This window comes from Puma concolor, chromosome F2 (assembly GCF_028749965.1).
Source record: "Puma concolor isolate L17-30 chromosome F2, mPumCon1.1.hap2, whole genome shotgun sequence".
Taxonomy (NCBI): Eukaryota; Metazoa; Chordata; class Mammalia; order Carnivora; family Felidae; genus Puma; species Puma concolor.
In genome coordinates, this window is record NC_141684.1 from 12096476 (window position 1) to 12112509 (window position 16034).

The window sequence follows — 16034 nt, forward strand, 5'->3', positions numbered from 1 at the left end:
TCCAGCTCCACCATGTATTTATCTGTGACCTTGGGCGATGATGTCGTTCTCACGATTGTGGATTGTGTGAGGGTTACCTACAGGTGTGTAGGGAAACGTGTGGCCTATGACCTGTCAGAAAGTGCTTGCTCAGTCACTGCTGGAGATGACCTCAAAGTTCATCTCTTCTCGATCTCTGCCTCGTGCTTGAATCTCCTTTGCATCATTCCAATTAAATGGCTGCCTGACCTCTTCTTAGAAATATTCGATGACATGGAACTCTCTGCCTTGCACAGAACCTCTGGATAGTGCATGAGACTGTGCACAAGAACTAGTGTGTGTCCTAATGCAACATGAGGCTTTTGGACAACATTCTCAGGGCTAAGGGGGGGCACATGCTGGGAGCGAGCTGCTTTCCACTGGGCAGGCCAGGGGAGGGTTCGTGGAGAATTTGAGGGAGAGATAGTCTCCCAACATTTGCTCATGAGGCTAAAAGGCATTTTGAAGGAAGTAACAGAATGACAGAAAAGGACCTAGATGTGGAACCAAAGGGAAGAAGGAGGAAGGAAGAGTACCAAGTACTGAGTGATGGCTGTCTATGGGATTATGTATGTCCCAGGTCCCAAAGGAGAAGACCCAAGGAGAGATTGCTTTGAAATCCTTTCCCAGCAGTAGCCTGAGATTAGAAGTATTTATCCTTTGTCTGGCCTCAAAATATTCTCTGTGATGCCACCACGCCCCCTGTGGCTGACACTGCTGGTGGCCTACTCAGTCCTGTGGTCTCCTTTCTTGCTAACAGAACTGTGGTTTGAGGGGAAGCTGCGATGGTCCCAGTTCGTGCAATGGCTCATAGTTGGTCTTGGGGTGAGCCGGTCTGGAGAATCTTGCTCCCGTCTTCCTAGTGCCCCTCACACTTGGAGATGGACACGTGAAGTCGTCTGGCATGAGTCGGCTGGATGGTGCCCGGGCAAGCTTCTGGTCTCCTAATAAATAGTACACTGGCTCTGTCATCATCTCACCCTGCTTCTGTCTGTCCGGATGGAAGATCTGATACTCGGACCAGCAGAAACCACCTTGCAAGTGGCAGCTTCCCAAGAGCTTGTTAAGTGAGGAAAAAACACCCTCTAATTAAAGTCACTCTTCCTAAGGTGTCTTACTTGTAGGTTAGAGCATTTCTAATATCTAATAATTTCATCTTCTCGGAATTAATATTTCTTATTTCTCCCCTGGCTTCCTCCTCTACTCCCTTCAGTTTTCTTCCTGAAACTTTGCCCATTTCAGTATTTGACATGGGCCATTCTGACCTGGAGAGAGAGCAACGATCAGAGGGAGCACGCCTGACATGATTTACGTGTTGTCTTGGAGGCACGGCTCACAGCTTTGCTTCTGAGGCTCACTGGGAAGCAGGTCTTAAAACATAGCAACTTAACTGAAGACTCCAGTGTGGAGTCCATAGCTCGAGTGGCGCCTGTTTATAAGGCTTTTGAAATAATTGTGATGAGGCCTTGTAACTCAGAAATCAGCGGAGCCACCCTGAGTCTCTCATTGCAGATACGGTTACATAATGCCACTTTACAGCACTGCGTGGATTCCTCAGGAACATAAGTTCTCCGGGAAGTCATTCCTGACTTGGAATCCTTGTTGTTTATTTTTTGAATTCTGCTTTTATGAAGGTGCTGCCTCCTTTCCCCTTGACCAATAGCTGTAGAAATTAACCTCTGTCTGTGATTTTCAGAAATAAAACTAAGAAGAAAAAAAATAGCAGAACTCATCCAAAGCATTTCAGTTTCCTTTACTGGAGGGTTGGAAGAGCCTGGGATGTTCACATCAGCGACATAGATAGCCTCAAATGAAATGAAATGTTTAATTTGGGGATAAGTAGCAGGTGATGAGGGAAGCCTGGGATTTTGGATGTCTTGTGGGAGCAGAGAACAATGAGATATAAAGAGAGAGGAGTTAATCTTGAGGATCTCTTAGAAGTGGTGGGTAAAAGAGTGCAGAATGCTATGGGTAGCATTACATGAAATTAATTTCTTAAGATAGTTTCTTAGATTTTAAAAATTCAATTAATTTCATAAATTCTACAAGCAGTGTGGGATGTAGTTGAGAGGGGAACTTGTCAGTGAAATGGGGAGCTCTGTGGTCCTTCCATAGATAATGGCAAAGGGATGGTCAAGGTTGGGGATGTGGGGGAGTGGGCAAATCTTTAAATTCTTGTTACCACTCGCCAAGTTGCTCTGCTTACCCTTAGCTCTCCTCTATCATTTTTCCCTCCCATGTTCTTTCTTCTTCTCTTTTCTTTGGGAGAAAAAAAAAAAAGAATCCTCGTGTTTTCTCTGGCATGGCTCAGCCTTGGTGTCCCTTTTCCCAAAGTTCAATGAATTCTGTGCCGTGAATTTACAGTAGGAAAGGGACTTTCAGATCAAGTTTTCTGATAACACCTTTATTGGATAACACCTTTATTTGATAACAACAGGTCTCTTGTTGAAAGTATGATTCAGTGTTTATTTTAGGATATTCACAGGGCTTGTGCCAGCCAGAACCACAATCTGATTTTAAAACGGTTATGTCGTCTTTATTCTAGTTTTCTATCTTGGAGTTGGGAGAAGGGGTGAAGACTTTTAGGCATAATTCTATATGATAATTATTGCACAGTATGTATTTGTTGGATGACACTTTAAATCAACATTACATAACAATATTGATGGCTCTTCGCAGTAGATTTACTTAAGTCATAAAATCATAGTTTTTGAACAGTCCTTTCTCATATCACCCAGGTAAACTATTTCTAAAGTGACTGGTGCTCATTCTGTACTTTCTGTGAGCGCATTTGACCAGTGAAATGATCAGGTTGGTGGGTTCTGAGTGGTATCCAGCTGCTCGAGGCCTATGGTGCTGCAGTGAAGAAATTGTAGTTTAAGTTTTGCACGGAGCAGATGTAGGAGACAAGTCTGCTTTTGACTTAATTTTGAGCAAATGTACAAGTACCTAGGAGACCAGGAAGCTAAATAGGCTTTTTGCCACATTCCAGAAAAAAGGGTAGGTGAAAGAAAAAGAACTCATATCATGTGTCCGAGGACAAGCATTTCAGAGGCACCGCTACGTTCTGATCTTGAAGCTACCCCAGCCGTGGGCCTTGGCAATGGTGGCCCAGTGGGCAGCCCCCGCAAAGCCTCTGATCCTGCTTCCTCTCACCCTCTTCCCTTTCCTCATACTGGGTCAGAAGCACCAACCTTAACAGCCAGATTCTGGCTCTATCACCCATAAACTTTGCAATCTTGCACGATCTCTTTTCTCGGAGCTTTTTATTCAGCAGAAAATGAGAATAATGATTAGGTGTCTACGAGCATTAATGCAAAGATTATAGATACTATGCCTGGACTATCTGCATATAACATACAGTCTTCCTTCATTTCAAAAGTAAGCCAATTTTTGAGAACCCGTTTGTTCACCAGCCAAAACGAGTTAGCATGCAGACAAATTAAATTTTCTTAATTGCTTTTTGTGTATCAAGAAGGGACTTCTAAAAAAATTATTTTATTTTTGAAATACTATGTCCATTAAGGACAAAACAGTTTGAAATTGAAAGCTATGTTGTAAAAAATTAGTGTAAGACCTGACTATCTAAACTGGCTTATTTTGCAAAGGTCAAAATAGCAAGATTATATTTGTTTGTTTGGAGTAGGAGGAACGGGGATCATAGATTTAAAGAATATGGAAAAGAAACAGCATCTTTAACAAGGTAACTATAACTGATGCTCTATTTCCAGTTCAGTGACTTCTGTCATTTGACTAAGGTGCTCTAATTATTTATGTTGAAAGTCATATTTTGTCTCATGGTTGGAGGTTTCGAATGTGTTTATTTGCAGTTGGTCACCAATTCTTACTTAATTTTTTCCCTTCATTATTCTGTGCAGCTCGTTGATGAGCACCTGTATCTTACCTCTGGAGTTTATGATTCTTTTGAAAAAATTAAAACTCTACTAAATAAGATATTCACCCCCAAAACCAGATAACCTAAAAAATTGACTTGATATTATCTAGTTCAACAACCCAAGTCTTAGTGCACCTTCTGATGGTAATAAGACAATGTCCTTTGATGGTAAGTTCCGTGAGGCCTCTTGCGTGTGTAGAATGGAAAGCACTTGAGACAAAAAAGCTGAGACTGATGGGTTTGTTGGCTTCCCTCAAGTAACTTCTCACTGTGTAGTCAAAGGGGATATCTGATCATTAACAGAAACGAGAGGGGTGGGGGGACCCAAGCCAGATGAAATATTCAGAGCTTCTGTGACTATGTGTGTGCGCGTGTGCACGTGATCTTGCACCTGTTGGGTAAGCAACCATCTCCCACAGCCAGATGGAGCCTCCTGTTAACAGACTTCTTTAGCCACAGAGAAGGACTGGGGTGGGTGGGGCCTTTCTTGTGTTTATTCTAGCTCCGTGTCCCCATTCTTCAATACTTTTGAAATATTAGGGTACTTTTGGCCTACAAGACACCTGCTACAATTGCATAAAAGTAGTTGTGAGACTTTTAATGGAAGATGGATGGTGAAAGCCACATTACTTAATTCTGGAGCATAGAATTCTCACTGTTATTGTTGTTTTCTTTAGTTTCATCAAGGCCTGCAGAGAAAAAACATACTCATGGAGACTGAACCAGTCCATCCAGCAATTCCAATCAGAAAGATAAAATGAATCACCTACCAAAGTTGTAAAAATATTCACTCACTTTTCAGATGTTTGTCTGTCTTCAGAATCAGGACCATCTTGTAGCTAAGGCCCAACCTAACTTGAATTTAAGTGAATTTATTGAAAAGAAGAAGAGGAAAAGGGGAGGGGGAGAAGAGGAAAAAGAAGATGAATGAGAAGTAAGAGAATGTGGCTCTTTTTTGGGGACACAAGTAACTGTTGTCATTTCTCCCGGTAACTTTCTTCCCGTGATCAGTTTGTCTGTCACTTCAACTTTTATCCAACAAAAACAGGTCTCTCTTAGTCAAGCACACACCAGATAAATCATTTTTTCTCAATGTAAATGGATGGCCAGTTATTTCCATCATTCAGAGGCCTCTTCTAGTTGAACATTCTCCTCTAAATCTGTTTGTTCCTCTGTAAGAACCATAGCAACCACATTTAGAATTTGTATTCCTATTTCTTTCCCAAGTGCTGTTGGGCTGTTTAAACACCAGGAATCACGAGAAATAAAGGATATGGTTTAGAGCCTTTTTTTTTTTTAGAGAGAGAGAGAGAGAGAGAGAGAGAGAGAGAGAGAGAGAGACAGAACATGAGTGGGGGAGGGGCAGAGAGAGACGGAGACACAGAATCCGAAGCAGGCTCCAGGCTCTGAGCTGTCAGCACAGAGCCCGACGTGGGGCTCAAACCCACAAACCACAAGAATCATGACCTGAGTCGAAGTTGGCCGCTTAACCAGCTGAGTCACGCAGGTGCCCATAGAGCCAAGTCTTAACTCCATGTCAAGAAGATGAAGTTTGAGCAGCTAGTTGAATAGTAAGTTCCAGAGGACACAGCGTTGCAGGATCTTTTTGTCTTTTTCCAGCCCAGTTCCTGGCTGTGTGTCTTTGGGCCAGGCCCTTCCCCTTTCTGTGGCTCAGTTTGCTAATCAGTAAAATGGAGAGGCTGGAGCAGATGGGTTCCCAGGGCTTTTTGGTATTTCAGGAAGAGGCCGCCATGGGGTGTATACACAGGTTCTGGAATATAGCCTGAGAAAAGCCATGCTGGGCAGCAGATCCTTAAATACAATATTGGGAGGACTGTCCCTAAGACACTGCACATGTGTTTTATTTTAAGTGCTATTTGTTGGAAAATTGCATGGTATTACAAGACAGAATTGTGGATTTTTAACATGTCTGTTATATTTTAGAGAGTTTGTCTCCTACTTCTTCCGTTCTCTTGCAGAGTAAGATGGTGATTTGGGCTCTCAAGAAGTTTAGGAGAGATACCAGTGCTGATTTTCTCCTCTCTCCTTCTCCTCCCTCCTTCTCAGTACTGTGCAAGCATAAAGGGGCCATAAATAACGCCCCCAGCCTCCCTGGAGGAATCTGCTAAACAGAAGGCTGTATTTTACTCCTGAAGAATTTGGCTTGGGCCATCCTGTGGGGATTTAATTAGAATCAAGGCTAAAAGCCTGTTCATTCAAATAGTATTTTCTACCTTCATCCTGTCCTCAGCCTCCTCGTGGTCTCTGTTTTTATTCTTGTTTGGAGCTCCCTTCAAAGCACACTAAGGATGTAAAAACTCTTTAAGAAAATTCCTCTCCTCCCTCCTCCTAGGGAATACATTTAACTCATTTTACAGGTTTTCTCTGTCTTCAGGAAGTCTCTGAAGGCTGTAACTTGCTGTGCTGAAGGTTGGCATCTCGCTTTACCCAATCACCTACCCTGTTTCTGTGAGGCAGGAGCTGGACTTTGCAAGAAATAAATTGAATTCAAATTCGTCCACAGCAAAGCCACACACCATAGTGATGGAATCAGGGAGACCTAGGAACTGAAATGTTAAAACCCGGAGACACTTGTGCAGTCACACCTCACTTGGGGTCCCAGCTCTTCATCTATAACATAAGCAGATTGTGTTATGTGCTCTGTCAGTTTCTACCCAGTTCTAACTTTCTGCAGATTTTTTTTTTTTTTAAGGAGGGCACTTGTTGAGATGAGCGCTGGGTGTTATAGGGCTGAATTTAGTGAAACCTTTATTACACTCTATGTTAACTAATCTGCAGTTTTATTTTTTTAAAAAAGATATATTAAGAAAAGCAATGAGATTTAAGATAGATTTAGTTTTGTTCTCTTTTAAGGGATCGGTCTTATTACCTATAGGATGCTGTAGGTCTCCAAAGACAGTGACTCAGAGTATTAGTTTTACTCTAATTCACCAAGAGGAGGGTGTGACTGCGGAGTGTTCTGAACACCAACAGGTCGTGAAATCACCAGGTTGTGTTTGTTGGATATTTAGGGTGTCCTTACTTCACTTCTCTATTTCTGGCTTCTAATTGCTAGGACACACACGGTTCCACAAAGCCAAAATGGAAAGAGACAATCTGCTTGATGAAAGTGGCTTTATCACTCTGAATGTTCAAGTCCTCTCAGTAAAGCTCAGGCATGACAACCAAGCCCAGAACGGAGTTTCCTATTTTTTTCCTCTGAGAATCTGGCTTGAAGACACTTGTATCTGCAAAGTAGAGTTTGTCTGTTACCCAGCCAGCCCTCATGAGGGACCCGTTGTGTGGCTCCTACTCACAGTCTGGTAGAATGAAGTGTACAAGAGGAAGGACCACATGGTCAAGTGGCCCTACCTTCTGTTTAAAAAAGACAATATAGTTCCGTGGATTTTAGACATTCCTTATGAAAATCCGCTGTTCCTTTTCCCGTAGCGAATAAAGAGTGTTAGCCAGAGGGAAAGACTAGGGTGAGGCAGACAAGAAGTGTTCTCCTTTGTGACGATGGGAAAAGGGGGGGGTGAGAGCCCTGTCCCCCCCCCCCCCCCGTCATTGGCTTGAGTCCCTGTCCACCATTTATTTGTGCAACGTGGAACAATGTTTTATTTTGATCACTTAACCTCCCCAGGTCTAATTTTTCCACCTCTGTGACCTACAGAAAATATTATCTGTCTTGTGGGGTTCTTGTGAGAATTAAATTGGGTCATGTGCATAAAGTGCTCAGTTAAGTAACAGACGTGTGGTGGGTTCTCAACACAGGCCTGCTGTTCTCGTCAGTTTTCAGCAAGACACATCACTGCGCAGATTCCCAATCATCTCCCCTAAAAACGAGGCACTTCAGTACTTCCTGGTGTAAAACAAGGATGAGAGAATTTCCCAAACTCACCTGCTCACAGAAGATTTTAAAAATGATAAGGTACTGATGGAACCAACAGTCATTCTTGAGGGTATAAATGTTTGATGAGTGATAAACACTGAGACATGTCCAAACGTGTTGAAAAGATACATCACCTAACCTGTGGTCATCGTCTATATGGTGCACATTAATGTACTGGTTAGTGCCTCCGGCAATTCCTCGTGTCACACAGCCAGCGATCTCGGGCAATTTCTATACATTCTCTGCAAAAATACCTCATTTCTTATGGTATAATGTCACTTTCAATTGTGTACATGCATTTATATGTTTGTGTTCTCAACAATGTAATTAAGTTATATTGTAGAAGAACAATTTTCTAGCATCAATTTTATTTTTGCAAAACATCTATTCACAGGGCATTCCACAGAAACTAATTGGCCAAACCTCATATCCTGTTACAGCTCGAGCAGTGTTTTTCAAACTTTTTTTACAGAGACTCACAGCAAGAAATTCATTTTGCCTTGCAGCTGGGTGCACACACACCTACAAATGTATGTAATTGAAATAAAATAGTTGGTGATAGAATACTCTCTTGTAAAGCAGGCACTATTCTATTCTATTCTATTCTATTCTATTCTATTCTATTCTATTCTATTCTATTCTATTCTATTCTATTCTATTCTATTCTATTCTCTAAAGTACTGCTGATCAAAGCCCACTACTTTGATTTCCAGACCCACTAATGGGCAGTGCTCTCAGTTTGAAAAAGGCCCAGGGATTAAGCTAGGAAATGCGTGGTGTTTGCGGCTCTCCTTTTCCCAGGTGGGCGTACTTCTTATATTACACTTCAAGTGAATTTGAAATGGAACCTTCTCTAACCTCCAGAAAACCTATGGAGGGGGCATTACCTAGGAAGGGTCATGTTGCCGGGCCTGACGAGAGGCAGCTGCAGGCTCCTAGGCTAAAAGGAGGGAGGAAGATAAGGGGACCCACAGCTCCCTCCGAGAAGGGTCCATGGGTGGTAGGGGGAGGGGCTGGAGGGGCCAAGAGCAACTTCCGGGGATGTCCCCTTCCACGAGACTCACGAGACCTCAGCAGTCTGCCATCCCTGCCATCCAGCCTCGTCCCAGCAGCTCCTCTCCTGGCAACCAGCCCACAGACCCCTTTGCTCAAGTGTTCTGTCTCAGCTCGAGAACCCTCCTTTCTCTGTTCCTTTCCCTTCTCAGGTCAAAAGCCTGATTCATACCGATCTGTCCTATCTTCCCCTAAAACTTTCCATACCAGCCTCCCAACGCCAAACTCAACCCCCGTACCCACCCATATGCGGGGCCTCAGTAGATGCTTTATCTCTACCCATGACAGCGTTTTACTTTCCCCATTGTAACATGCACTGCTCTGCATTTAATTGTTTTTCTTTTCCACTAGACTATAGACTCCTCCAAGAGTCCAGGGACCTATCTCTTTGTATTATTTTATCTCTACTTCCTACTACACGCCTTCACCTTGTATCCTGTCCATAGTATTTGTTGAGGGAGTGAAGTCATGAACAGTACTTGCTTACTTTATAAACTGCTCACTGTGAGCTGTCTGCTTCCAACTAAACTACCTCCTTCAATCATTATATAACAAAACTGTGAGGCAGAGAGGGATGGTATGATTATTTGCTGCTTACAGACTGAGAAAACGAGGTTCAGAGAGGCGAGGAGGCTTTTCTGAGGTTGCAAACCTAGCCGGTGGAGGGCAGACCTTGAGGCTTGGATTCTAACCACAGCATGGCTCACGCACACACGGCCTCCCCACCAGCCCCATTCTCATTCACGACCTTCAAAGTCTCCAACAAAAGCCTCCCTGATTTGTCCTCATTATCGAAGGTGTCTGTTAGATGTGTGAAGTGAAGTGTGGACATGGACACAAAAGCTTGGGGTTAAGACTGGGCCTCTTTTACCGATAACAGATACTATATCCTCTGAGAATCCAAGAAGACACTGAGCACTGCAGAGGGATTTCACAAGTAGAATTTCTCCTTCAAATTTGGTTAACCCTGACATCCGATTGCATAGAATTTGGAACAAGAGTTACCTGCAGACATTAAGGAGATGAAGTGTGTTTGTGTGGACACGCATCCTGCATCAGAAAAGTTCAGATACATAAAGAGATGCTTTTGTATAATTCATGTTATTTACTAGAACGATTTTACTGGCCCTCCGAACATCATTGTGCTCTCTACTATAAATATGCATTCAGACCTTTTCCAAACCACTAGTCATTTGCCCAGCGGGCCATAAAAGCAATGTATCATGTAACCATGTATTGGGATGAAATTTCAAAAGCTCTCCATTTAGGCAGCAGGCCTTAGCGGGTTTGGGGAGCTGTAACATTATCCATTTAATTATACATTTGGACACACTGGAAAAAAAACCTGTATTATTTACACAATTGCCTGTAATATTCTCTCCAAGCTGTTAGACCTGAGTCAGAAGCCATTAGAATGCTAATCAAGAGAAGAATATGAAATATATTTCCTTGGTGCAACTGCAGCAAGTTTTCTAGACACTTTTATTTCAGCCACATGTTTTTTCCCCGAGACCTTCTATCTGAAGAGGCCTCCCAAGGCCCTGGTGGGGGTACTAGACTGCTAATTTGGGAACACAACACAATCTGCCAATATTGCCTCTTTTTCTCAAAGACAATGTCTTGTACAAGACATGGGACCTTATATTTGAGGAGAGCCAAATTGTTGGAATGGGAAAGGTATGATATTCGGGGGAAAAAGTTGCTCAAGGATATGATCCTGTCTGGGATAGACATTGCATTAAATAGTCCCAATTAGATTAACTACTTGAGAGACGCAGGGAGTGCATCTTTCTGGATCCCAGGCATTCTAGAGTATGGTAGAGCAGAGGGCAGGTATGTGGAAGGGAGCCCAAAGTCCTGTATTCCTTTACCAGCATTTTCCAGCAGCTACAAAGCTCCATGAACCCTATGGGTGTTGGCCAAATACTCAGAACCTTGTCTTACAGGAATACACATTTTAAGGGGAGGCAGAAAACAAAGCAGAAAATCATGCATGTTGATAAAGGGAAGCCCAGAGGTTTTCAAATGGAGACTTGCTGGCCTAGAATGTGTTCAGGGCCGCACAGGTAAGCTTCTTTTCTCTCTTGACTGTATCCAACCCACCCCAGCAAGTTGGAGTCTTGGATTTATGCCTCAGGCTCTCGTAAGCGGTCTCCCCTTTGCTCATCTTGGGGTCTATCACTTGGCTCTGCATGTGGCTTCAGTCTTCCTTTCACTCTCAGTATTCAGCTTTGTCTTTTTTATACTTCGTCTGAATAAGATTCTTAAGCTTACAGACACTTGGTGCTGCCAGACACATGGTCTGATATCGATGAGAGCAGAGGACTCGGACAGCCTCCACATGTAGTATCTGATTGCTCTCCTCTAAACAATGATAACTTAGAATGACATCCAGCGGCCATGCATTTGCATAATAGATGATCCCTTTGGTTATTACTTTGTTGTCACTGCTTACTGCTTGATAACGTTTCAGAATACAACTGGCATTTCCCGTATTCTCTTGACGCAAAACAGTTCCGCTGATGTGTACCGTTTAGATGGGTTGCTTCATCAAAGCATAGTGTCCTTGTGTGGACATCTTTGGAATAGGAAAGGAGACCTGGACCAGAGATGATGATGTCAGAAACTTCTTCCCCCTTCCGCTACCACTTGCATTGCCGTGGTGCTGACAGATACAGCAATAGCGCTTTCAGCAAAATGCACTGAATTTACAAGAATGGCAAATTGGCAAATGTTGACTCCTGATGGGTTTCAGAGAGGAAATAGGATTTCTGGAGAACATACTAAACATTTTATTCAGCTTAACATTAATGAAGAGAGATTTGTCATTTCACATTACACGTGGCCCTTGAGGAAATCTGAATAGATCATGGATCTTCCTGGAAACTTCTTTGAACTTGAGTAGTTTCTTGCCAACATTGAGCTTTACTTTTGTAGGTACTTTAGGGCTTTGAAAATCAATCGGTGAACCATTAAGTGGATCTTACCATTCTGTAACCAACATGATACAATGGAAATAATCTAAGAAATCTTCCAAGACTCTGTTTTCTCCTCTATATCCGAAGAATAGTAATAACTGCCTTGCAAGGTGGAATAAAATGAGATGACCTCTGTGAAGCACTAAGTCGGGTTCTTGTATGTAGAAAGCATTAAATGTGTGGCCCTGTTAGAAATATGCTTTGCTCATCTAGTGGAGTGCTAGGCCCACAACATTCCATTGCCCACTACAGAAGGTGATTCTGCTGTCTAACGTACTTATTTTCTCCTAACTCTGCTCCAAACAAGACAAGGAAGGAAGGATGGGAGGAAGGAAGCCGGGAAGGAAAGAAGAAAGGGGAGGAAAGAATTAGACGACAAAAAGAACAGAGAGGGTATTTGAAAGTGTGTGAAAGGTCACGTTTCTTTGCACAGGAATCTATTCTGCCTGTCTCTGGGGCTCCCAGGCCAGGCTGGCCTGCCATGGGGATCCGAACTCTGGTGTTTATTTATGCGATCCTCACTTCAAATGGCAGCTGCTCCAGTCCAGAAATTTTATGGCAGGAAGTATAAAGTGCTGTTGGATCCGGGTGCTTTAGAGCCCTGGGTAGAATTGTTCCTTCTTAAAAAAAGAAAAAGAAAAAAGTAAGAGGGTGACAATCAGCTAAGGACTATTAAGCTTCATGGCCTTGCTCTTATCACATTGCATCTACTCTTACCAGTTCTTAATCACTACAATGTAATAACATCTTTAAAATTTATTGAGACAATTAGAAGGAAACAGTTCTTTTGACCCCCAGCACTTTGAAAGTCACGTGATGCTACAAGAGAAAGCGGAGCCATGAGACTAGCAAGGTGTTTGCACATGAATGTTCATTTTAGATTCCAACGTGCCATGGGGAAAGGGGAACTGGGTTGCAGGGCCGAACCGCTAGGATTCTGGTCTCAGCTTTTCCTTTTGTTCTTCTTAAAAAAAATTTTTTTAAACACTTATTTATTTTTGAGAGACAGGGAGAGACAGAAAATGAGTAGGGGAGGGGCAGAGAGAGAGAGGAGGAGACACAGAACCTGAAGCAGGCTGCAGGCTTTGAGCTGCCAGCACAGAGCCCGACACGGAGCTCGAACGCAAGAATCACTAGATCATGACCTGAGCGGTAGTCGGACGCTTAACCGACCGAGCCACCCAGGCTCCCCTCAGCTTTTCCTTCAGATTATGCTGTGATCTTAGAGCTACATTTCAGCTTTCCTGAGCCCTGATATGCTCATATGTAAAATGGGAATGGATCGGAGTTCCCTTCTATCTCAAAATCTTTTTGGGGGGAAAGAAAAGAAAGAACCTCTTTTGGGTTTTTGAAAACACATGCTTTGCTTGAGGTCACTGCCTACACTGTTGACCTCATACTTTACAGGCCACTGCTGTGTCCGCAGCCTCAGCTAGATGGGCAGTGGCCTGTGTGACTTCTTTCCTATATTATATTCAAGTCACAGCCAATTGGACAACAAGGGTGAGTACCTGACTGAAAAGTGGTCCATAGATTGGGAGGCCGGTGACCTAGATCCTGCATGATGTGGTGCTAGCTGGAAGTCCAGGATTAGGCAAATGATAGCAGGACTGACTCACTTGGAAGCTGAACCCAAAGACTGTGAGGTCAATTCAGGACTGTATAGACAGTGTGATTCCCAGATAAGCTGTAGTCATGGCAGAGCTGGCTGGTAGTGAGGATCTAACAGAACAGGTAGGTAGAAGCCAGGAGAGATGCTATGACTGGGCTTTTATGTGAACTTTGGGACACATACATGTTTGCATACACACACACACACACACACACACACACACACACACAGAATTATTTTAGGACCCAATTCTAGTCTGCTTAGTGCTCAGAGTTTAGGAGTAAAGGCTCTGAAGTTGTGCTACCTGAATTGAAATTCTAGCTGTGTAACGTTGGGTAAGTTATTTAACCTCTCTGGGCCTTGCTTTTCCCATAGGTAAAGTGGAACTGGAAAGGAAAGTAGCCCCATTCCTGTGGGATTGTGGATAAAGTGCTTAGCGTAATTCGTGGAACATAATAATAGCTTGATCTCAGAGCTATTATTATTGTTTTATTCATTACATATGTATTTACCCCAACAATAAATCCCTTTTCTTGAGGTAACGCACCTAGCAACATCTTAACTAAAATCATCTCCCATTCTTCCAGTGTGGGATGCTTTCTTTCCTCCATGAGGCCTTCGTTGATTACCATAGTCCCATTTTCATGTCTGCTGAATTTTGTCTGCATACAGACAGGACTTTGTAGAACAGTATCTGAGACAGCCATTCCGTCTACCATAACATGTCCTGTTAGAATTGTGGTGTTTATGATATGTCAGGTCGAGATCTTCTCTTTCCCAACAAAGAAGAAGCCCCTTGAGGGTAAGGACTATGCTTTGCATTTACTTAGTTTCCAATGTCTAACATGTTGGAACTACCAATGGAACATAATAAATTTGCATTGTTGGATAAACTTGGCCACTCTTTGGATATTCTTTGGCTGGCTCATCCAACGACTTTACAATATTTATTTGACAGTACGAGACTTAAAAGCAAACAGATTTTAAGAAGTCAAATGCATCTGGGTTCTCCTGTTACATGTACAGCTAAAACCCTGCTTGATGTTGGGCAAATCACATCTTCTTTCTGAACCTTGATTCCCACATCTGCTGAGTGAAGTCGACCGGTATTTTGAGCTCTAATTTTCCTGCCAAATTGGTCTAGCGTCCATTACAGATAACGACTGATTTCCTGGAATTCATTCTTTTGCAAAACTTAAGAAGGGTGATTTGTACTTGGAGCTTTCATGTTGCCCAGGGGCAGTATAGCATGGTGGTTAAAATGAAGGCTTTAGACTCACAGACCTGGGTTTGAATTCCAGCTCTGCCTATCTACCAGCTGGTCTTCAGCAGGTCACTGAATCTCTTTGATCCTCAGGAATAAAACCTGAAGATGAGAGATGATGGTGTATATTAAGTTTCAAATTCAGATTCAAATTCAGAATTTGGGGGGTGCCTGGGTGGCTCAGTTGGTTGAGCTTCTGACTTCAGCTCAGGTCATGATCTCTTGGTTCATGAGTTCGAGCCCCACATCAGCCTTGCTGCTGACAGTGCAGAGCCCGCTTTGGATCCTCTGTCTCCCTCTCTCTGCCCCTCCCCCTGTGCTCTCTCTCAAAAATAAATAAACATTAAAAAAAAAAGAATTCAGAGTTTGGTGGTCAAGGTCAGGGCTTGGACAATAACCTAGATTTACCTTTCAAACATGATGCTCATCCATATCTCAGTGGACACTGTATATTAGGAAAGATTTTTCTTTTTACCTGGTTGCATTGGTGAAGGGTAGATGTAACTACTCCTTAGAAAACACTTTGTTGAGTGTGTGGAATAGAGGATGCTGGGGGCAGAGCAATCTGGGGGGGGGTCTAGGCAGACAGATGGGAAAACATCACCAACAGCCTGAGTGTTTGCATTCAGCCTATACTGAATGTCATGCTTCCATTGTGTTCATCATCAAAAGCCTTGGAGATGACACTCACCGGGTTTTTCCTCTTTTTGGAGGCCAGCTTGTGTAAACAAATGGGCTATAGACCAACTCAGTGACCTTGAGCAGATGTTCTCACCTCTGTAAGCTTCTATTTCCTCATATGTGGAATGAAGATGGTAATAATTACCTGCCTTATAGGAGCTTAAGTAATATAATGCATGTGGCTCATAGTAAGTAGTCAAAATATATGCTTTTTTTATTGTCATTACCCATGTAAGATCATAGTTATGAGTGAAGAGGGATGATTAACTTACAGTAGAGGCATAAGTAGGAAGAGGGTAGGCGGATTGGGGCCCAAATGCCTGTGAAGAGGTGTCCGGGCAGAGGTCACAGTGTGTGCACAGTTTGGAGGGATGGGTTAGCATAGTGTGTTGAGGGATCTCTATTTTATACGCTAGAGCTCAGGATGTGTGCTGAGGGCATAAGAGAAGAAGAGACAGAGAATGGGGGCCAGGATCAGCCTTTGGTTGCCAACATTTAAAAAGAATGTTTACTTATTTTGAGAGGGAGAGAGAGAGAAAGAGAGCATGCATGAATGAGCACGAGAGGTGCAGAGAGAAGGATAGAGAGAGAATCCCAAGCAGGCTCTTCACGGTCAGTGCAGAGCCCGATGTGGAGCTTGA